General features: G+C 39.7%; 1 non-coding gene across 1 annotated transcript; it reads left to right on the plus strand.

Moving 5' to 3' along the window:
- The first annotated feature begins 21,018 nt into the window (after window positions 1-21,018).
- trnat-ugu lies at window positions 21,019-21,090 on the plus strand. The gene has a single exon. It is a non-coding gene; the product is annotated as a tRNA-Thr (tRNA).
- Window positions 21,091-23,042: the final 1,952 nt, after the last annotated feature.

Here is a 23,042-nt window from a genome sequence, read left to right on the forward strand (position 1 = left end):
ATTTCCTCGGGTAGGGGGAATCCAGAACAAGGAGGCCTAACCTTAAAATTAGAGCTAGGCCATTTAGGAGCGAAATCCGGAGGCAGTTTTTCACCTAAAGGGTATTGGAAATCTGGAACTCTCTCCCACCAACAGGCTGTGTATGCTGGATCCATTCACATCTTGGGTGGATAGACACTTGTTACAGCGCCTTGGGACGTCCTCCCGACGTGAAAGGCGCTCTATGAATGGAATCTTGTTGCTGTTGTTGTTAAGTCAGGGTAATGAGGAATACATGGCAATGGCAGGTAGTTGGACTTGAGGTGCAGATCTGCCGTGATCTTATAACAGGGCAGAACAGGCTCGAAGGGCTAAATGGCCTACTCCTGTTTCTGTGTTTCTATGTTTCGTGGTCATCTCTCTCCTTGTTGAGTGTGCCATCAGATGTCAGTTACTGGTACTGCAGGATTCCTATGACAGAAGTTACACCCATTTATCAGAATCTCAATGGTGTCTGTATTAGACTGCAGTCTAAGGAGTGATGGTCTGTTTCCAGGAGTTGGTTCCTCGGGCGGTAGCATTTTACTGATCACAACTTGTGCCTTCCACTGTTATTGTGAACGTTTTTCATCACTGCATCCCAAACCACAGTGCAATGAATTATCTTTTGCTCAGAGCTCGTCTCCCCAATCCCCTCTTGGGTACCAATTGCAATGACTCAGTGAAATCTACACATTTCCTATGAATCTCTCTGCAAACGCCACCTTGTGACATTCAGTGCACAAATTGTGGTCTACCATAAATTCCCAGCACATTTTATATTCCACCTGCTGAATATCACAGTGAGACGAATCTCATCAAATACATAACGTGAAGAATTATTAAACTGAAAATAAAAATACAAGCAAGTAGTAGGGATTCAATCATTCTGGAGTTGGACTTTGTTTATCAGCAGATGCATTATCACTAACCTGTTATTTGTGCAAACAACCAAAGCTACATTATCATCATCATCATCTTGACTGTAAAAAGCCTTGTTACAGTCATCCATTATTTATGCAGTTTGATGCTGTCTGTCAAGCACAAAATACCAGCTATTTTAGGTGCAAATGCGATTTCCCCCTCTATGTCCATCTTTATTTTAAGCACTGATTTCAATTTGTCATCCAATCACTGCAATGCAAGTGGTCCCAGATTTGAGGACTGGTGCTTTGAAGAGGGAGGGAGGGAGCCAATCCAAACACAAAATTGGTGACCTTTTTGGCATCTTTTTAAAATGCTGGAAATTCATTCCACAGGTTTCTGCAAACCGAGTTACACAATAATGCAATGTGTGCCACGGTATCATTCTATCACCGATGGCATCTGTAGTTTAACATTTAAAATCATTATAGTGAAACTTAAACAAGATCGCAAGTTTGGTTTGGATAAAGAAGGCTCTACAACCCATTTGAACCCATCCTCCAGTAATACCTATTCTAGCATCTTCCTACTACAGATTTAAGCAGTTTTTTAAAAATAGATCCAGAGTCCTGGCCTCAACCACCTTTCCTGGTGATCTTGGGTAGAATCTCGGAGCACAATGTCATGGCTGATTGTGGGAAATTGATGTGCACAAATTGGCTGCAGCATTTGCCCACAAGTATACAGTCACTCCACTTCATAGTATATCCTGTGAAGCACTTTGGGACATCCTCCGGATATGAAAGGCTCTATTACCAAATGCAAGATGTATAATAATACATCTTACATTTGGTAATAGAGCCTTTCATATCCGGAGGATGTCCCAATAAGAGAGAACAATAGTTCTCTCTTACCATGTATTGATGCATTGTCAGATTCTCAGTATATCTGGGAAGAACAAAAATCTAAGTGTTTTACATTCAGACTATTCATACTTTTGAGTGTAAAGGAACATAAGATATTTATTCAGCTCAGCTACGTTCAGCTAATACCAAGCAGTTAATGTCGAATGTTTCAATCAAATGTTTTTGCTAGCTCTAAGTGAAGGCACCCAAAGAAACGTTCCAGGAAATAATTTAAATTTACCATTGTATCGAGTGGAATTCAGTTGTTTGCATCCAGATGAAATAATGTGGTTTGGTGGTTGGGTTTGTTAAGGGTGGAAAAATAGCAGGAAAAAGACAGGGGACAAAAGCAAGCCACATTTCATGGAGACTGTTTTTGTAAAGGAATAACATATTGAACTGAAAGCTTCATTTTCTTGGAAGCAAAAATAAAAGTGTCGCAGGTCTGTCAGAAATCCGAGACAATCATGATGAAAATGCCATTCCAACTTGGACTCTTCCCAAATCGTATGATCAGCTGGGGAAACAATCTGCAACTTTTTTTCTTGCAGACAAACGTAAAGGAAGCAAAACTCCAGAGAGCTATCTAACGTTCATGCTATAATTTACATCTTTGATCAAATGCCTTTGTTTTTGTGGTCCCAGAAGCTCAGGAAGCATCTTCTTCCCTGGCATATTTGATAATCTCTGTTGGTATTTACCTATACAACTCAGTATAGATCCTGATCCTAATCGGACATGTATCCAGCTCTTGCTTAAAGCTATTCTTCAACACAATATTGATTGTTTAGTCAGAGCCTATTTTAGGTAGGTATTTGCAAGCTTGTGAAAAATATTCTGACAAGAACAAGTTTTGCTTGAAGTTTATTAATCGTCCATGTGCTGCTTGTGAGCCAAGATGTCAATGTGTAATCAGGTTTTGGGCTGCCAGTGCGATAACTTTTCAAACAGCAGCGTTTACTGCTTTATTGCTGAAATGTGGATCAAAAATTGACCTGATCATAATGACCACGTTAATCTGTAACCTTGTAATGAAAATGAATCTTTAAGATGGTCAGGTAATCGATTGTCTTAAAAAAATTGATCTATCTATTCCATCTTTAGTGATGCATCGATATAGTATCTTACAGCAAGAGAAAATAGATGTCACTGCCACTGGTGTGGAGGGGAGGGAGGAGCGAACATAATGGGGTCTATATTATACTGCAATTTCTCATTAAAAGATATAAAGAAAAGATAAGACCCCCATACATTAACCCCCAAATTCTTACCTATCAGCTATTCAGCAATTGATACATTTCTTAAACCCGAACAGTGAAGAAGAGAGAAAAATGAACTGGTGACGCTGCTTTGGAAACTGGCACAATCGCTTATCATGGCTGATATTCCTGCAATGATACAGTTTCTGTGCATTCGTGGAACAAAAGCTTTTCCTGGAATAGAAGCCTTTGAGTGCACTTTTTCAGCAGGAGCCCAGATTAATACACAGTTAAACCCCAAATTGGGGAAACCAACAGAAGCAAAGGGAGTTCCTTTTGTTCTTTGTTGCTCTGGGACACCACCTCATGTGAAGGCCACCATATAAATGCAAGTTGTTGTTGCTGCAGAGATATTGGAAACCTAAGATAGTGAAGTATTTTCCTGGGTAAAGCAATGGTGACTGAACACGTCTCTGGACATTACTGTCTGACTAATGATCAGGGAATGACTGTTACGATGACAGCACCTGTAGTACTGACTTGAGTGCTATAGTCCCCGGCACATGCAGTGAATGATTTGTGCAAAGTTGATACTCTCATAAAAAAGATGCTTGCATTCGTTCTAACTCCTATAATGTTGAAATCTGTTAAACGTCTTAAGTGTTGTAACTGTGTTTGTAGGCACACCATGTTCATGTTACAGAGATGCTATCTAAAGTGGCTCTGCAATAACTAACGCTGCCAATGATGTGGAATTCTTTCTGGTTACTTTGGGTAAAAATGGTCATTTTGTGTAGAGTGGGTAAAAATGGCTGTGAGACATTGCTGTGTGCAAATTGTCTGCCACGTTTACCTACAAATACAAGTACTGCCCTTTACAGTAAATCCTGTAAAGCGCTTTGAGATATCTTCCTGACGTGAAAGGTACTATGTCATTTGTGAGGATTATTATTCTTATTTATTCCTCAGCAATGACAGTAACAACTGTGAATCCCCAACCTCAAGCATACGTTGTTGCTTCAAAGTCACCCGTCACAACAATTCAATTTTGACTGCTTGGCTCTGCCTGACCTCTGGGAATAGTTTGTGAGGTCAGCAATGGCTATCCCACATCACTGTTTTGAATCATTAGGCAATAAGCCTGCTCATGGCCAGAAAATGGTTGATGGAGGCAGCAATGATGAATGGGATAGGGAACGTAAATTCAGTGCAATATTTTATAATAATATAATAATCTTTGTATTTGATATAGTATCTTATCACGTCCTCACAGAGCTTCACAGAATAGACTGTAAAATGAATTGACTGTATATTTTATGGGTGAAATGGGGCAGCCAATTGCACACAGCGGTGTCTCACAAGCCGTCATGGATTGAGTGACTAAGTTATTATTTATTTTTGAGAGATTATTACCCACAGAAAACGATCCACCCATCGACTAACAACTGGGTTCCTACTTACTGCTAGACCTACTATTTTCAAATACACCAAGAAGGCAGGACAAGGGACCATTCAGGGTAGTGAGGGGCAACTTTACAGCAGGCACCTTTCCATAGAGGATAATTAACAGCAGGAATGAGTTATTAGGGAAGGTGAAAACACCAGGCTCATTGAAGAAACAAGTTGGTATTGAAATGGGAGAAAGGTAGAATGGGCATTCTGGAAGAGTCCAACTAGGACCTAATGGTTAGGATGGACATAGCTGGATAAGCAGTGGAAAGCTTGCTGGACATACGCTCAATGGCAAAATATGTGTCACAAGCTGGTTAAACTCCACCAGTACCTGCAATATAATCTCTGGAGACCCTATGCCTTGGCTCTTGCCAACCTGCATTTAATACTCTCCTTAATTAGGGTTGCGCCCCTCACGGGAGATGTGGAACTCTCAGTAGAATTTGGATACTATTAAGCACGGTGATGGGTTTATGCATGTGTTAGACACCCAGCTGATCACCCCCCAAAAGATTGGGAATTTAATCGCTGTCTCCAGAAGCACTGAGCAAAAACCACCTCTCAAGATAAGTCTCCAGGGTCAGCGTTGGCCTCTTCATTTACTTTGCAGCACTGCACCAAAGCAAATGAGGCATAAATTTTCTTTTAACTCCTGCTTATTAAATCTGAATCTTTATAATGTACCAGGCCAATCAATACAACCTAAAGCAACATCTATAAATCCTGGGGATTTCTTTGTTTCCATACTTCAAATGTGCCCTTACTATCAACGCCTCTGCTTCAAAATAATGTGTAAATGTACACATTTAGAAAGAAAGTTTAACAAAAAGTTAGCAATTTTTAAAGCGCTTATAATCCAAAAACATTTCAAACATTCACAGCTCTCACTGTCAAGTGTAGTGACTATTTTGTTGGCCAACCCAATGCAGTAAATTCTCACAAGGAACAATTTATGCTGCAGGATGGAAACTTGGAGAAAGACCCTTCTCTTTATGAATAGTCCAGGGGATCTTTTTCATTAACACGATGAACAGGCAGACAGGACCTCAAGTTTAATGTCTTTTCTAAAGGACGGCAACTCACCAGCAGTGCAATGGAATGTTAGTCAAGTCTATGTAATCAAGCCTCAGATCCAATCTACTTTCGGAGTGGCTTTCACACAGATCTGTACTTCATATTTGTGATTCAAAATCCTTAGTAAGAAAGCCCATTTAAATTACCCACATGTAATTGGTACATAAAACCAATGTCGTTGATCCCACATCAGTCTCTTCACTGAAAAATGCAAACAAAATGCACTCTGCACTTAGGTGCAGAATTAGGCCAAGCATGTTGTAGATTCTGCATTGTAACAATCCAGCCCTTTGGCTGCTATCTCTCCATGTTATCAGCTCTCAATCCATGACGATTTTGCATTTGCTTAGATGAACGACTGAGCCTAACACGGCTTACCACAAAGAGTAACAAGCAAATGCAGACAGTACCAGATTTGTTTCTTGTATTATATCACATGTAATGAAATATTTCTTCAAGCTTTCAAATACAATAATAGCAAGGTATAGATAATATGAGAAGCTGGGGGATTGAAGAAAATAAAGGGTAAAGGTTGTGTTAAAATAATACTTGCATTTGATATAGCACCTTATTACGTTGATGCACTTCACAGAATTTTCTGTAAAATGTATTTGTAGCTAAACGTGACAGGCAATTTGCTCAAAGCAATGTCCCTCAAACAGCCATGAGGTGAATGAACAACCTTTTTAACTTCTTTGCCGAGACACACACCCTACTGTTTTCAAATAATGCTTTAAAATACACCTGAACAGGCAGACAGAGCCTTGGTTTAAAATCTCATCTGAAAGACAGCATTTCTGATAATACACTTCAATGCCAGCTTAGTTGTGGGGCTTAAATTCACAGCATTCTGACCCGGAGGCTACCAACTGAACCAGGCTGACACCTTATTTTCTTCACTTATGTTTTTCTCACACATTGCTTGCACTGTGTGATACGATTACTCTTATACGTAAGTGTTGTTGCTTTGCTTTATCCCACCTTTTTGGCTGTGTTTTATCATATGATGTACAAAGAGGATGTGATGCATTAAGCCACCTAAAGCAAAGTGCAGCTACACCCGAGAGGAATCTGATAACTAATGAATGGCAGATATACAAGTGAACCGGGTATATTTGTAGATTACATAAATTATGTGTTGAATGATTTACTGTCAAGCATAAGAATGGTGTAAATGTGACAATTTGTTAATGTCATATTTTATCTGATTATAATTGGGCTTATAATAGTCATGAAGGATACTTTAATATGAATTTGTTAAGCAGCTTTTACCCCTCTCCAGAGGTATTTAAGCATTATCCAGAAAATCCCCTTAATGGAAATAAATGCACTGAAACAGTTTACTCTTTTTAAAAAAAAGCCCACAAAATATACAGTCAATTCACTTTACAGTATATCCTGTGAAGCACTTTGAGACATCTCAATGACATGATAAGGCACTATATCAAATCCAAGGATATTATTATTATAAATTGTCTAATCTAATTTTTTTCCCTTTTATTTTCTTCCTTTAACTGTTTAACTGTCAGTCTTCATAAGTAGTCATGGACAGTGAGTGCCAATGTGGGTATTCAATTTAGGCTTATCGATCACGGCCAAGTCTGATCCCATTCACACAAACATACTTTCAACAGAAGTTGCTTGATACAAGTCATGACCAGAGATCTAAACTAACTTTTCCACTGCCTAGCTCAAGGACACTTAGGCCAATTTCATTGGTCCCATCAATCAGTTTTTTTTCTCCTGGGAAGGGAGGGAAGTGTAGACTTCTCGGAGCTTGGCTGGCTCCAAAGTGATGTGCTTGATAACCTATTGTTAGAATCGAGTCAATCCTCTGTAGTGGACTTTGTAGTCCAGTTGCTTAGCCAGGTGGGTGTGCGGTACTCCTGGGTACTACTGAATGACAGACCAAGTCAGCCTAGCACATTGGCAGGACTTGGAGAGTCAGACCAGTCACTGAGAGCAGGATTCTTCCAATCAACATCTGTTACACCCGCAAACCAAAGCCCTAACAGATAATGTGGTCCCAGCTGGACAAGCAGTGGGAAGCATGTCAGATAGGCCTCTTGATGGCCAATTTTGCAGTATTAGCTGGTTCAACTTTAGCAAAACCGCAACACACATTCTGGGGTCCCCAAGCCTTAGTTCTCACCTACTTGCACCTAATACTCTCCAAATTAGGTAAACAAGGTGCAGCTTTCTTGAGATGTTCCATTCCAGACATAGGGAAAATTATATATCTAGTTGGTGGGCAGACATGGGCTGTCAGTCTGGTGTGGATACTCTTAAGCTTGGTGATGGTTTTCCATATATCAAACACCTGACTGACCCCCCCCCCCACCACCCACGCGAAAAAATAACTTTCTCTATTCAGATCAATGAATCCCTCCTTCGGTTCCTTCCAAGACCCGTTCAATGTGGAATTGAAGTGGAAGCCGTAGCCTTGTTACCATTGCTGCGTGGATTGCAGATGTATCATTTTGTGATGCTAAGAGAGAGAAACAATGAGTCACAGAACTTAGGCCTGTGATAAATTATTAAAATATAGTGCTTTCAGAGATACGAGTGGATAATTAAACACTGACAAAAATGTCGGAAATTAATCCCCATTTAAATTATGCTAATGAAATATTCTTGAAAAACAAAAATGTTCAATGGTTTCTATCCCCCCATAAGGGATATTAATGAAAGCATTGAGGAAATGTGGATATATTGCATGGTTCAGATTTTGAGCTGATAAAATCTGTTTGATCATTGGATCATTCCTGTTATTCCAATCGCTCTGGGATGCTACACCATGCGAAGGCGCTACATAAATGCTAGTTGTTGTTGTTATATCCACCCCAGAGTTCCTCCAACTTGCACCCTCCCTAATTTCTTTCAGGGCCTGTCTCAAGAACTTCCTCTATAACTGCACTGTGAGTCATCTTTCCCCTCCTCCCACCTCGGTTCCCACCCACAGCTCGGGTACCAAGCCAGAACTGACGAGCTCTATGGAACGTTCTCCTGATGTGAAAGACTGTGCATAAATGTCAAAGTATTGTATGTTTGTTTCTTGTATTTGATATAGCGCCTTATCGCGTCGTTATGATGTCTCAAAGCGGTTCACAGGATATACTATCAAGTGGTTTGACTGTATATTTTGTGGACTATGCTACATAAATCCCTTTATAAAAAAAAATGTGATCACTCAATCCATGATTGTTTGTGGAATATCGCTGTGCACAATCGGTTGCCGTGTTTGGCCCACAAAATATACAGTCAATTTACTTTATAGTACATTCTGTGAAGTGCTTTGAGATGTCTCGAAGACGAGATAAGGTGTTATATCAGATGCACCGATTATTATTATAGGATTATTAAATACGGTTAAACCTGTCTTCAAAAAACACTTAGGGGACTAGGCCAAAATGGCCTTTAGAAATGATGGCCTCTGAGTAAGGATTCGTTGGTGTGTATAGAATTTCTAAGTGTGTAGGAAAAATACAGCACAAATATGAACTGGAAATTATATTGATTTCAATAAAGTTAAATTAAAAATAACAAATAATTACAAATAATAATCAAATTAAAATCACAAGTCAATACTGTTTGCGGAAGAAGTCCATAATCGTTTTCTGGTGGGCGCTCCTATTTTCTGAGTGTTTCTCACTTGGCCTCTGAAAAGGCTGTTGGTACAAAGGCACAGATAGGGTGGTTGCTTGAACAGGTATGACTGTATTTGCACAGTACACACCAATAGCAATCGATAGAAGAGTGGCCAGAATAATATTCTAAAGTGTGAGACCCATCATCAGCTGCTTCCTGACAATAATGTCACTTCAATCCATGACTGTTTGTGGGACACTGCTGTGCGCAATTGGCCTCCTCGTTTCGCCCACAAAATATAGTCAATTAATTTTACAGTCTACTCTGTGAAGACGTGATAAGGCACTATATGAAATGCAAGAATTATTATTACTTTAATGAAGGTCATTTTTGAAGCATCATTGATTGTTCAACTCCATTGACCGTTGTTCTGAATCTCAGAGACTTTCACAACTAGCCTTAAATAGGTTTTCCTCCTACAACAGGTAAATTGATGCATTTCCTTTGATCTTTCAGGTAATCCTCTTGATCCCACCTCCCTTTTTACTTCTCATTGTACTTTGTGTGCTTTGAATATGCGACCTTGTTAGTTGGGTTAGTTGTTTTCACCCCAATTACCAGGTGCCTATAAGACTAATATGATTCCATTTTCATTCAGATTGATGAAAGTTATAAAAATGTTGCTTTAGTGCGAGCAACATGAGTGTACATTGATGTATTTTTTCACGGTCAATGTATTTGTACTACAACACTGTTGCCTGCGAACACTTGCTGTTGATATTTCCCTGTGACATTTTGCAGTGATTCTTGATACGGATATAAATAATTATGTTGTGCATCGAGCACACTGTGCTTAGTGTACCACCCCTGATGTAGTTACAGTTAATTATGTAGTGCATTTAACCAAGTTAAAGTGGATTAACCTTTTGATTGCCCTTTGCCTCTTCAAACACAAGCACTCGTGTTCTGTGAAACAACACCTTTAAATCTGTAATTTCATCTTCACCAATTTTAATTGTTCATCATGGTGAAGGTGCCTGAAGAGGTACATCTCCACTGGTACTGACAGTGCGCTTATACCTCACCTAATCTCACCCTGGCACAGTTGGTAGCACTCTTACCTCTGAGTTAGAAGGTTGTGGGTTCAAGCCCGACTTGGGAATTTAAACACACTGTCTAAGCTGACGCTCCAATTCAGTGCTAGGCAAAGCGCTGGATTGTCAGTGGTGCCGTCCCTTGGATGAGTCATTGAACTGAAGTCCTGTCTATCTGTTCAGAAGAGGAGGGAATTTCTCCAGCTGCGCTTGCAAACAATCCTCCAATTGGTCATTCAATTTTTGTCTGTTTGTGGAACGTTGTGTGCAAATTGGCTGCCAGGTTCTCCTACAAATTCATTCACTGCATTTTACAGGAAATGCTGCAATGTACTGATCATTGTTAATATTATTCAGAAGTGTTGGCAACACAGCCCAGCCCAGTCCTGTTTTAACTCAATGTTGACACACACACACAACAGGGATTATAATAATATAAGAATAATCTCTATGTTTGATATAGCTCTTAGAAATGTCAAAACACCTTAAAGCATTTAATGCTGTTTCAGTTTTAATAATTGATCTGTGAATGGATTCCTAAACTGCAGTATTTTGGGATGCACATGCTATGGATTCTGAGCTTGGAATTCGGTCTGGAAAATTTCCATGTGCAGGTGGCATGGAAATGTGGAATTCTGTCTGGTTTGGATACAGTTAAGCAGGGTGATAGGTTTCTGCATGTGTCAGACACCCAGCTGACAAATAAAGGGTCTGGGAACTTCACAACACTGCACAGTGGATCAGCATAGAGAAGAGTGGATTACTGGGACTGTGTTAGAGGATAAAGGCCCATTGGCCCATTTCATCTCATCCTTCCAGAATATCAATTCTACTTTTCATCCACTAGAGCATCTAATTGTTTATTAAAAAGTAATAATAATAAATTGATTACTTCAATCCACGGCTGTTTGTGGGACACTGCTGTGCGCAATTGGCTGCCGCTTTTCGCCCACAAATTATATACAGTCAATTCATTTTAAAGTATATTTCTGTGAAGCACTTTGAGAAGTCTCAAAGTCATGATAAAGCACTGTATCAAATGCAAGGATTATTATTTATTATTATAAATGAGTTAGTGTGCTAACCTCTACACTACCACCTTTCCTGGTAACCTGTTCCAGCTATCAATTCCAGTGTGTGTAAGGAAATACTTCATGATCCCAAAATGGCTTCTCACCTCTGAACACATGGCCTCCTGTCCTGCTGCTTTGCCATATCTGAAAGTATTGCTCTTGGTTTACATCTGAACTCTGATAATATTGCGTTAGTTTGAGGGGACATTACCACTTTCTGGGGAGTTATTGAATGATCAATTCAATAATTGTATCCTATTTTGGAGCTACCGTATCAGCAACTGGGAGATTTGTACTGAAACCAAATCAACATTATAATATTACAATGTGGTTGTGTGAGGTAATGATAATTTTTAACATAAACATGTTAGTACGGGACAGTAAATCGCATAACGTAGAATCTTACAGCACAGAAGGAGACAGTTTAGCCCATCGTGCCTGTAACAGCTCTTTGAAAGAGCTATCCAATTAAGCTCACTACATCGCTCTTACCTCACAGCCCTGCAAATTGTTCCTTTTCAAGTACATATCCAATTCATTTTGAAAGTTATTATTGAATCTGCTTCCACCACCCTTTCAGCAAGTTCTGATCGTAACAACTCACTGCATAAAATAAATTTTCCTCATCTCCCCTCTGGTTCTTTTGTCAATTTTACCTATCGTTTCATTGTGCATCTATTGGAATGATATTGTTATCATTCTGAGACAAGAATACTCCTTGAACAATTTTCATTTAGACTAATATAAAATTATCCTCTTATTCTCTTTTATTGAGATTTGCCATTGTGGCTGTGCTTCGAGAGATTATCCTTCAGTAGCACTCTTATTCCATGGCCATTGTTAGCAGCCATGAAAATCACAACAGAGCAGCTTCTCTATGTACACTAAATCAGGGGTCAATTGTGTGAAGCCCCTTGATACGTCCCCCACCTCCACCCCCGATGGTAAAGGTGCTCTATAAATGTAAATTGTTGTGTGGGTGGCATACATATGTGGAACTCTCAATTTGGTTGGATACTCATAAACACGATGATGGGTTAACATGCGTGTCAGACACCCGAATAATCTCCCCCCAAAATTTTGACATTGTTGTTGAAAGACCAGACCATGTTAATGATAATAAGAACATGACCAAGCATAGGATAGGAAAAGACCATTCAGTCCATCAACATCACCGACTCTACAGACTACTGTAGCCTTGTGTCCCACCCGTTTCTAGAAGTTTTCCACCAACCTGTTCACCTTACTCCATATCGATACCAGTTGCCACTGTAGCTGACAATGCAGCATTTGTTTCCGCACATATCTGCTCTATCTTTGTGGTAGGTGGACGATGAGGTCAGAACCTGCTGATGAACTGGAAGGAACAATTCGAGGCAGGAACTGACCTGGACTGAAATGTAAGGGAACACAAAGAGAAAGAACTAAGTTGGAAAGGGGAACGCAGTATGAGAGGAGGGGCACAGATATGCAGGTTCGCAGAAGCACATCCTAGAAAAAAAGTGGGTAAACTGCATAATTTTTTTGTGTGAAGTTCAGTCATAATCATGTTTAATAATTGGTCAAGTAAACAGACTTGTTTAATGAAACCAGTCACGATCACAAATAGTTTTGAAAAAAATAAGTTGATTATTTGTTTAAATCAGTCAGGAATTGACTTAATTATTTAAGTATTCTTCTACTGCTTGTTCAAATAATTTAGTAACGTTTTAATAATTAAAGCTATTCAGTATTATGTGTTTTTTTCAAATTGTTAATTTTCTCCCCTGCTACTTCCTTAAAGGCCCAGGCTTATGGTTGGTATGTTTCCACAGGTATCAGGTAACAGTTGCAGTGGGTATGTTTCCACACCCACTGTTATGTGGTAGCTGTGAAACCAGACCCCAACAATAATAATATTATTATTTATAATAATAATAATAATCCTTGGATTTGATATAGCGCTTTTCACGTCTCCTTGATGTCTCAAAGCGCTTCACAGAATAGACTGTAAAGTGAATTGATTGTATATTTGTGGGCGAAACTCGGCAGCCAATTGTGCACAGCAGTGTCCCACAAACAGTAGTGAATTGAAATGACCAATTTATTATTGTTTTGTTTTTGGAGGGATTATTAGTAGGCGTGTGGAGTAAGGAAACTTGCCCAAGGTTTGATTTGATGTAGCGCCTTGTCATGTTGTCGAGATGTCTCAAAGCGCTTCATGGGATATAATGTAAAGTGTATTGACTGTGTATTTTGTGGGCGAAACATGGCAGACAGTTTTGCACACAGCAATGTCCCACAAACAGCCATGGAGTGAGTGACCAATTTTATTTGGGGATTTGTTGGCCAGGACACCAGGAGAAATTCCCTTCTCTTTCGAATAGTGCCATGGGATCTTGTAACGTCCACCTGAACAGTCAGGCAGGACTTTGTTATCATGTCTCATTGCGAAGGCCAGCACCTCTGACAATGAAACAAATCTCCCGTAAAGCAGAAGAGCAGGGGAATGTTAGCTTAGACTATGTGCTTCCAAGTCTCGGAGTAGGGTTTGAACCCACAATCTTCTGACCCAGAGGCGAGAGTGCTACCACTGAGCTAGGCTGACGCATGAGGCGTTATCCATGAGTGAACCTTGTCAATATTTTGAGAATATTTTTTACTGCACGCTTGAGTCTGATCAAGGTTATATAGAGCAGCATAGAGTGAAAGGCGTGGAAACAGGCCATTTGGTCCAACTGGTTGAAGCTTCAACAGACTTGCCAATTCCAGGGGGAATCACTGGATAAGAAGCAGTAACCTAGTCAGTTTTCACATAGGAACGCAGAAATTGCTAAACGAAAAAAGACCAAGGTTAATCTAGTCCGCCTCTACTATCCTGGTAGTCACATGCTACAGTAATGGAGATGTTGATAGCAATTAATTCTGTATGGATTAGTCTACCAACGCAGTGGAAAGATTTGGCAAACCTTACATCCAAATTTGCCCAGTTCTTCCAAGTAAACTATAATTACTGTGTGTCATATTCCAACCATAGGTATAGGCCAATTTGAGGCGTCCCAACTTTTACTTTGGCTGAGTCCCAAATATTTGATTGGCATCCACCTTTGTAAAGCAGTAACAAGTGCAATTAAAAATACATACTGTCAGCCATGTTGTTAACTTAAATGAGTAATGGCTTTGTTTAGCACCTACTGGACTCCAGAGAAGTGAAGGCTGGATGTTGCATATGTCATGTCAATAAAGAAGTGTAAATTCTTCAGAAAATAGAAATTAATTCACAACATCACAAGATTGATTTGGATACAGAAAGCCCTTCGAGCCATTTCATCTCATCTTTCCAGAATACCCACACTACCATCTTTGCATCACATTATCAAACTGCTTTTTTAAACAACTAGTATACTGGCCTCAATAACCCTTCCTGGTAACTTGTTCCAGTTGTTAATTACCCTCTAGGTATGAGATTAAGAAACACTTCCTGATGTCTGTCCTGCAATTCTGTTTGTTAAACTAAACCTGCATCCTGTTATTTTACTCTCTGGGTGCATTCTAAAGTTCTGGTTTAATTTTTCAGTCCCATTTAAGACCTCCTCTGAGATGTTTTCTCTCAAGCCTGAAGAGGTCTAGTTTTTCTAATCGTTATTCACAGCTCATTCCTCTAACATGGGGGTAATCCTCACTGCTCTCTGCACACTTATATTGCGCCAACCAGTACATTATCTGTGATCTTACCAGAGCATTATATAGCTTGAGTATCTCCATAACAATACTTACAGGTATATCCAACGAAGGAAGAGTCTTGGGTTGGAATATGACACATAGTAATTGTAGTTTGCTTGGACGAACTGGACAACTTTGGATCTAAGGTTGCCAATGATCAGCTTTGGAACAGACAGTAGCGATTTTTTTCTTTACCCACAAAGCGATTAATGTCTGGAATGGGTTACGAGGAAGGATGGTTGAGGCCAAAATGCTGGAATTATTTAAGAACCAGATGATAGAATGGGTTTTCTGGAACAATTAAATCGAATGGGTTAAAGAGCTTTCTTTATTCATGCCACTTGTGGTCTTGAGAAGCCAAACAGAATTACAGTAAACTCCTGATACACCATCAATCCAAGAGAAAAGAGCTCAGTGAACCTATATCTATAGGTCTGAGTCCTCCAGGGTCAGTGGGGGCACTGTGGCTGGGAGGACCTACACCAACACATAATGTGCCTGAATAAAGTTACTGTCAGTGTGATATAGCAGGCCCGATCCCCACACCTGTCAGTTTATGTGTTAAAACTTGTTTAAGTACAGTAATAATAATCCTTGCATTTGATATAGCGCTTTTCACGTCTGGAGGACGTCCCAAAGCGCTTCACAGAACACACTGTAAAGTGAGTTGACTTGACTGTATGTTTGTGGGCGAACGCGGCAGCCAATTGCGCACAGCAATGTCCCACAAACAGTCGTAGATTGAAAATGACCAATTTATTATTGTTTTGTTTTTTGGAGGGATAATTATTAGGCGTGTGGAGTAAGGAAACTTGCCCAAGGTTTCACCCTGACCTGCCGGGAATTGAACTCAGGTCTCTCACTTGCAAAGCGAGTGCTCTAACCACTGAGCTACAGGACTCCTAATAATAATAATAATAATCCTTGCATTTGATTTAGTGCCTTATCACATCGTTAAGACATCTCAAAGCGCTTCACAGAATATACTGTAAAGTGAATTGACTGTATATTTTGTGGGTGAAATGCGGCAGCCAAGTGCGCCCAGCAGTGTCCCACAAATAGTTCAATCTGAGTCAGCACTTTGGGGCATCAACCCAACCTGAAAGATGCTATATGAATGCAGTTGTTGTTGTTGACTCACTCAGACTTTAACAATCAGACAGAACTTCAAAGAATGCAAGGTCTGAAATTTCTGCTCAGAGATAAAATAATAATCCTTTAATTTGATATAATGCCTTTCACATCATCAAGATATCTCACAGGGTATACTGTAACGTGAATTGACTGTGTATTTTGTGGGCAAATTTCAGCAGACAGTTTGTGCACAGCAATGTCCTATAAACAGCCTTGGAGTGCGTAACCGGTGATTTTTTTATTTGGTGGATTGTTGACTGGGACACTGGGAGAGACTCCCTTCTCTTTCTAAAATACTGTCTTGGGATCTTTAACATCCACCTGAACAGGCAGACGGGACCTATGGCTGAGTGGTGAAGGTAAGTTCATCCAATGACATATTCAATATTTTACTTTCTGGGATATATGGATTGCGTCTTTATACAGTATAAGCAACTGATAAAATAAGTTGGAGGTGGGGGGCTGGGGGGGGGGCCTTATTTATATTTTGAATGGGATGTGCCCAGGATATTGACTTAATGATAAAAGCCATGTGATGGTATAAGCCAGGGTTTTATTATCAGGAGTTCACTGTACCTTGGCCATAGATTATAAAATGGCTGCTCATGTGGGAACTTTCTTCTGGGTATCACATCCAGCCGAAAGGTGGGCTGTGGTCCAGCTCAGAGTTAAAGGGACCCACAATTTGAAGCAGGGTGGAATCATTGGATGACTTTGTTGAAATCTGTGTTTGGATTCTAATTTATTGCTCCGGAGTGGACCCGCTGTTGATCAGCATTGAAAGTAATGGAAGACGATCCCATTGGTAAACCAGGGGCTGCTGAAAACAGTGGAAGCAGAAAAGAGAAACTTAGAAGTAATTATAGGGCAAGAAAAATTAATAATGGCCATTTGTCAAAAAACATAGACTGAATGAAGTACAGTACATTTTACTGTAATATTTACATTATGACTTACACTGCTGCAAAGTGTAATCTGTGTGATGTGCCACCAAGTAACTGCATTCAGCCACACTGAATGCACTGGTGAATGTAAGGGAACTAATCTTCATGCTTTGATGCACTTTCACATTTGAAAGGAAGATGAGGGAGTCATTTGGTTCATAGAATGTTTACAGCGCAGATGGAGGCAGTTCAGCCCATTTTGTCTGTGCTCCTTCACTGGAGCCAACTATTTTAATCCCATTTTCTTACTCTTTCCCTAAACCCTTGAATATTAATTTATTAATAATAATAATCCCTGCATTTGATATAGCACCTTTCACGTCAAGAGGATATCTCAAAGTGCTTGATAGAATTTACTGTAAAATATAGTGACTGTTTTGTAGGCAAATGTGGCAGCCAATTTGCGCGTAGCAATGTTAGCAAACAGCCTTAAAGTGAGTTATCTGAGAATTTGTTGGCCAGGACACTTGGGAGAAGCTCCTTTCCCTTTTCAGATAGTGCCATGGGATCTTTAATGTCCACCTGAACATGTAGCCAGGATTTCGGTTTAATGTCTCATCTGAGGAATGGCATCTCCAACAATGTAGCACACCTGTAACTTAGCACTGTATTAGAGTCCTGTAGCTCAGTAGTTAGAGCATTTATCTCACAAGCGAGAGACCTGGGTTCGATTCCCGGCAGGGCGAAATGTTGGACAAATTTCCTTACTCCACACGTCTTTGTTTACCGAGCAGTAAGTAAAAACCCGGTTGTTAGTCGATTGGCGGATCACTTTTCCAGGGGCAAATAATGTCTTCAGAAAAATATACTAATCATAAATTGGTCACTCAATCCACGAGTGTTTGTGGGACACTGCTGTGTGCAATTGGCTGCCGTGTTTTGCCCCCAAAATATACAGTCAATTCACTTGACAGCGTATTCTATGAAACGCTTTGAGACGTTTCAAGGACGTGATATCAAATGGAAGGATTATTATTATGTTATATTGAAGTGTCAGACTAGACCGTGAGATTCAACTTGAAGTTTGCCTGACTCAGGGTTAGAGAGCTACCAACTGCTGCAGGAAAAAAATTATCACCCAATTTGTCCGGTATTTATTTGTGATAAAGTATTCTATATTGTTACAACCATCTCTGTGAAAAATACTTATGGTGATAATCCTCAGTTCTTGTAACTGATTGAATGAGCGGGAAAATATATTTTTTTCCCCAATCTCTATTTTCCCCATTATGCCTTTGTGTTCTCCTCCAGATATCTCCTCTGTCTTGATAATCTGGGCCTGATACATGCCCCTTCCCTCTCTGTACCACCACCTGCTCTCTTGAAATCTCTCCCCAAATCCATCCACCTCACATCCACTGTATTTTCAAAATGCTTCTAGACACCAACCTATTTGACAGTACCTTTATTCATCTCCCTCCTATCTTCCCTAAACCACCCTCTCTCTCACCCTGCTTTACATTTCTACTCCATCTCTGTAAAGTACTTCAAAACATTATCCTCGTGAAAAGCACAATATATGTTCAAGTTGTTGTTGATCATAACCATTCATAATTTTGAAAGCCTCTGTTCAATTCCTCCTTTAAAGTTCTCTATTCCAGCATAAGACGCCGCAATGCTTCAAGTCTGTCCACATAACTGTAAACATTTATCTCTGGTATCATCCCAGTGAATCTCAGCTGTACCCTCACCATGGCTTTGAATTCCTCTCTAATAAGGTACATAAAACTTCCTCCAATACTTCAAATCCGGTCTAACCACTTGTGCAAATGGAGTCCTGGAGCTTAATGGTTAGAGCCCTCGCCTCGCAAGCGAGAGGACATGGGCAGGTTGAAATATTCAACAAATTTCCTTACTCTGCACGCCTCTGTTTATCTAGCAGTAAGTAGGAACTTGGTTGTTAGTCAATTGGCGAATGGCTTTTCTGGGGGTAATAATCCCTTCAAAACCAAAATAAATCAAAAAAAAATAATTTGGTCACTCAATCTATGACTGTCACTGTTGTGTGCAATTGGCTGCAGCGTTTCACCCGCAAAATATAGAATCACTTCTCTTTCCATGATATTCTGTGAAGAATTTTGAGACGTCTCAAAGACATGATAAGGAACTATGTCAACTGTAAGGATTATTGTAATATTATTGGTTATTACCTCTTTGTTCTTGAATTCAATGGGCTTATGTATAAAACCTACAATCCCATTGGCTTTTTATTTCATGTGGAACCCTGTAGCTCAGTGGTTAGAGCACTCACTTCGCAAGCGAGACACCTGGGTTCGATTCCCGGCAGGGCGAAATGTTAGGCAATTTTTGTTATTCCACATGCCTCTGTTTACCTAGCAGTAAGTAGGAACCCAGTTGTTAGTCGATTGGCGATCGCTTTTCCGGGATAATAATTCCTTCAAAAAAATACAATAACAATTTGGTCACTCAATCCACGACTGTGTGGGACACTGCTGCATGCAATTGGCTGCCGTGTTTCACCCACAAATATACAGTCAATTCACTTTACAGTATATTGTATGAAGCGCTTTGAGACGTCTAGAAGGATTATTCTTATTATTGTTATATAGCATCATAAATTTAATTTAAAGGGTTGCTTTATTTTCAACTATGGATCTCTTAAAAAAATTCTTTGGGTGACATTTGCCTCTCATTGGGATGAGTGTTGCAGATGCCAAGCAATGAAAAATGTAACGATTTTCTACTTTGGGCATTCCCAAATGTAATTTTGTACTGTATTTTATATTATTTATACAAAAATATAAAATATTTAAATTACATTCAGTATATTGTAAATATACTATACATTTTTTATTTATATTATATTTGTACAAGATACAGTCTATCCACTTTACAACATATTCTGTGAAGCGCTTTGAAACATCTCCAGGACCACTTTAAGCGCTCTGGGATGCTAACCCGCGTGAAGTGCGCTATATAAATGTTCTCTCAACGATGTCATAAGACACGATATCAAATGCAAGGGTTATTTATTATTATTTATTTACTCCCACCCTCGGTGTTGCCATTCTCAGGTCAAGTATGGCATGACCAAGTACAGAATAAAACTACTCAGCTTATAATGGCTCTTGCCTTCAGTAAAGGATAAAGCTAAACAAAAATACAAAACCGTATCTAATGTTCCAAAACGTTTTGAAACCAACCTCAAAAGGGTTGTAATATCCAATAGTCTGTTTCTGTTTTGCTTTTTGTTTCATTTCATAAACACAGTCACATCAGTTTACAGTAAGTATATCCTGTGAAGCTAATTGGGACATCTTGATACTAATAATCCTTACATTTGATATAGCGACTTATCACGTCTTTGAGACGTCTCAAAGCGCTTCATAGAATATACTGTAAAGTGAATTGATGTATATTTTATGGACGAAACGTGGCAGTCAATTGTGCACAGCAGTGTTCTACAAACAGTTGTGGATTGAAGTGACCAATTTATTATTATTTTTTGGGGGAAGGAGTTATTGCTCCCGGAAAAGCTATCCGCCAATTGACTAACAACCAGGTTCCTACTTAATGCTAGGTAAACAGGAGTGTGGAGTAAGGAAACTTGCCGAAGGTTTCGCCCTGCTGACTTGTTAATGCACTATATCAAATGAAGGATTATTATTATTACCATTTCTCTTGGCTATCCCAGCAGAATTCCATCCTTTTTATAATAATCATAATAATAATAATCTTTGATATTGTGCTTTAAACACATTCTAGACGTCTCAAAGCGCTTCACAGAATATGCTGTAAAGTGAATTGACTGTATATTTGTGGGCGAAACGCGGCAGCCAATCGCACACAGCAGTGTCCCACAAACAGTCGTGGATTGAAAATGACCAATTTCTTATTGATTTGTTTTGGAGGGATTATTATTAGGCGTGTGGAGCAAGGTTTCGCCCTGCCTGGAATTGAACCCAGGTGTCTCGCTTGCAAGGCGAGTGCATAATAATAATATGTCGTGGAGTCCTGTAGCTCAGTGGTTAGAGCACTCGCTTTGTAAGCGAGAGACCTGAGTTCAATTCCAGGCAGGGCGAAACCTTGGGCAAGTTTCCTTACTCCACACGCCTAATAATAATCCCTCCAAAACTAAAAAAAACAATAATTAAATTGGTCATTTTCAATCTACGACTGTTTGTCGGACATTGCTGTGCGCAATTGGCTGCCGCGTTCGCCCACAAATATACAGTCAATTCACTTTACAGTGTGTTCTGTGAAGCGCTTTGGGACGTCCTCCCGACGTGAAAAGCGCTATATCAAATGCAAGGATTATTATTATTATTATTATTATGTTAAATATAGCGCCTTTCACGTTGGGAGGATGTCTCAAAGTGCTTCACAGGATACACTGCAAAATTGGAGAGACTGTGCATTTTGTTGGTGATTAGGAAGACTTTGCCTTCCAAGCTTCACAGGATGGACTGCCACTGTACTCAGACTAACAATCTCTCCATTACTCACATCAGACTCCATCAGTAATACTCCATTACTCCAGACACCTTTGTGTGGCATCTTTGAATGAAGGCCAATTTAAGTTGTTTTACCCTTACATGACAATGCCACTGACCACAGCCCTGCCTTTAGTAATAATAATCCTTGCATTTTGATACAACGTCTTCGGCACATCTCAAAGCGTCTACTGCAAAGAATATACTGTAAAGTGAATTGACTATATTATGTGGGTGAAACATGGCAGCCAATTGCGAATAGCTGGTACCCACTGGTACATTAATGTGGCAGTTCTGCAAGATAAAGTGATTGTTGCTGCCTCCTTAGACAGAAAGCCCGGCCTCAAGAGGTGTTTGTTCTCCATGTCTTCACAGACAGAAAGGTATAACATTCTTGCCTATAGAAGTATCAGTCACCATTTTGGTTTGGCACCAGGTGGGCTGAGAGCTCTTGCAGAATTGTTTGACTGTTTCTGCCAATACTGTGTAATCACGCTATTCTGGAAAGGGGAACCATTCCAGGGAAACAAGCAGCCCAGGTAGTATTAATGTTGATTATTTTGGGCTATGGGTTTGCATCTCCAACCAATAGTCAATATCGGTCAATAGTCAACCGGTTGTTCGTCAATTAGCGGATCGCTTTTCCTGGGATAATAATTCTTTCAAAAAAATTGTAATAATAGTCACTCAATCCACGACTGTTTGTGGGACACAGCCTTATTTTGCTCACAAAATATACAGTCAATTCACTTTACAGTGTATCCTGTGAAGCGTTTTGAGACGTCTTCAAGACGTGACAAGGCGCCATATCAAATGCAAGGATTATTATTAATATTATTATTAATATCAACTTTAAAACTAGTTAGAAAGAGAAGAGATTTTCATCCAATCAATTTGAGGTAAGATTGGAACAAAGGACCCCGAGGTGAAAGGGCAGGGTGCTAATGCACGGCATTACCCTGTCTTACAGTGTTAATAAGGGCATTGGAAACATCTGCTCCATTAGTATTGTGTACATGTGAATTTTATATCAAAAGTTAAAACTTTTTTTTTGTGTGTCAACTCGCTTCACAGGATATGCTGTAAAGTGGATTGACTGCGTATATAATAATAAATAATCCTTGCATTTTGATATAGCGCTTTTCACGTCTTCTAGACGTCTCAAAGCGCCTCACAGAATATACTGTAAAGTGAATTGAATGTATATTTGTGGGTGAAACGTGGCAGCCAATTGCGCACAGCAGTGTCCCACAAACCGTCGTTGATTGGAGTGACCAATTTATTATTGTTTTTTTTCTTGAGTGATTATTATTGGGCGTGTGGAGTATACAAACTTGCCCAAGGTTTTGCCCTGCTGGGTATCGAACCCAGGTCTCTCGCTTGCGAGGCGAGTGCTCTAACCACTGAGCTACAGGACTCCTGTGTATTTTGTGGGCGAACACCGTTGGCATTGAAGGCCTGAGGTTTGGCGTTCACTGCAATAATTAATACAACAACAACAAGATTATATTTGTATAGCGGCTTTCACGTTGGGAGGACGT

Source organism: Callorhinchus milii, unplaced genomic scaffold (assembly GCF_018977255.1).
Source record: "Callorhinchus milii isolate IMCB2004 unplaced genomic scaffold, IMCB_Cmil_1.0 Scaffold4, whole genome shotgun sequence".
In the NCBI taxonomy this organism is placed as follows: Eukaryota; Metazoa; Chordata; class Chondrichthyes; order Chimaeriformes; family Callorhinchidae; genus Callorhinchus; species Callorhinchus milii.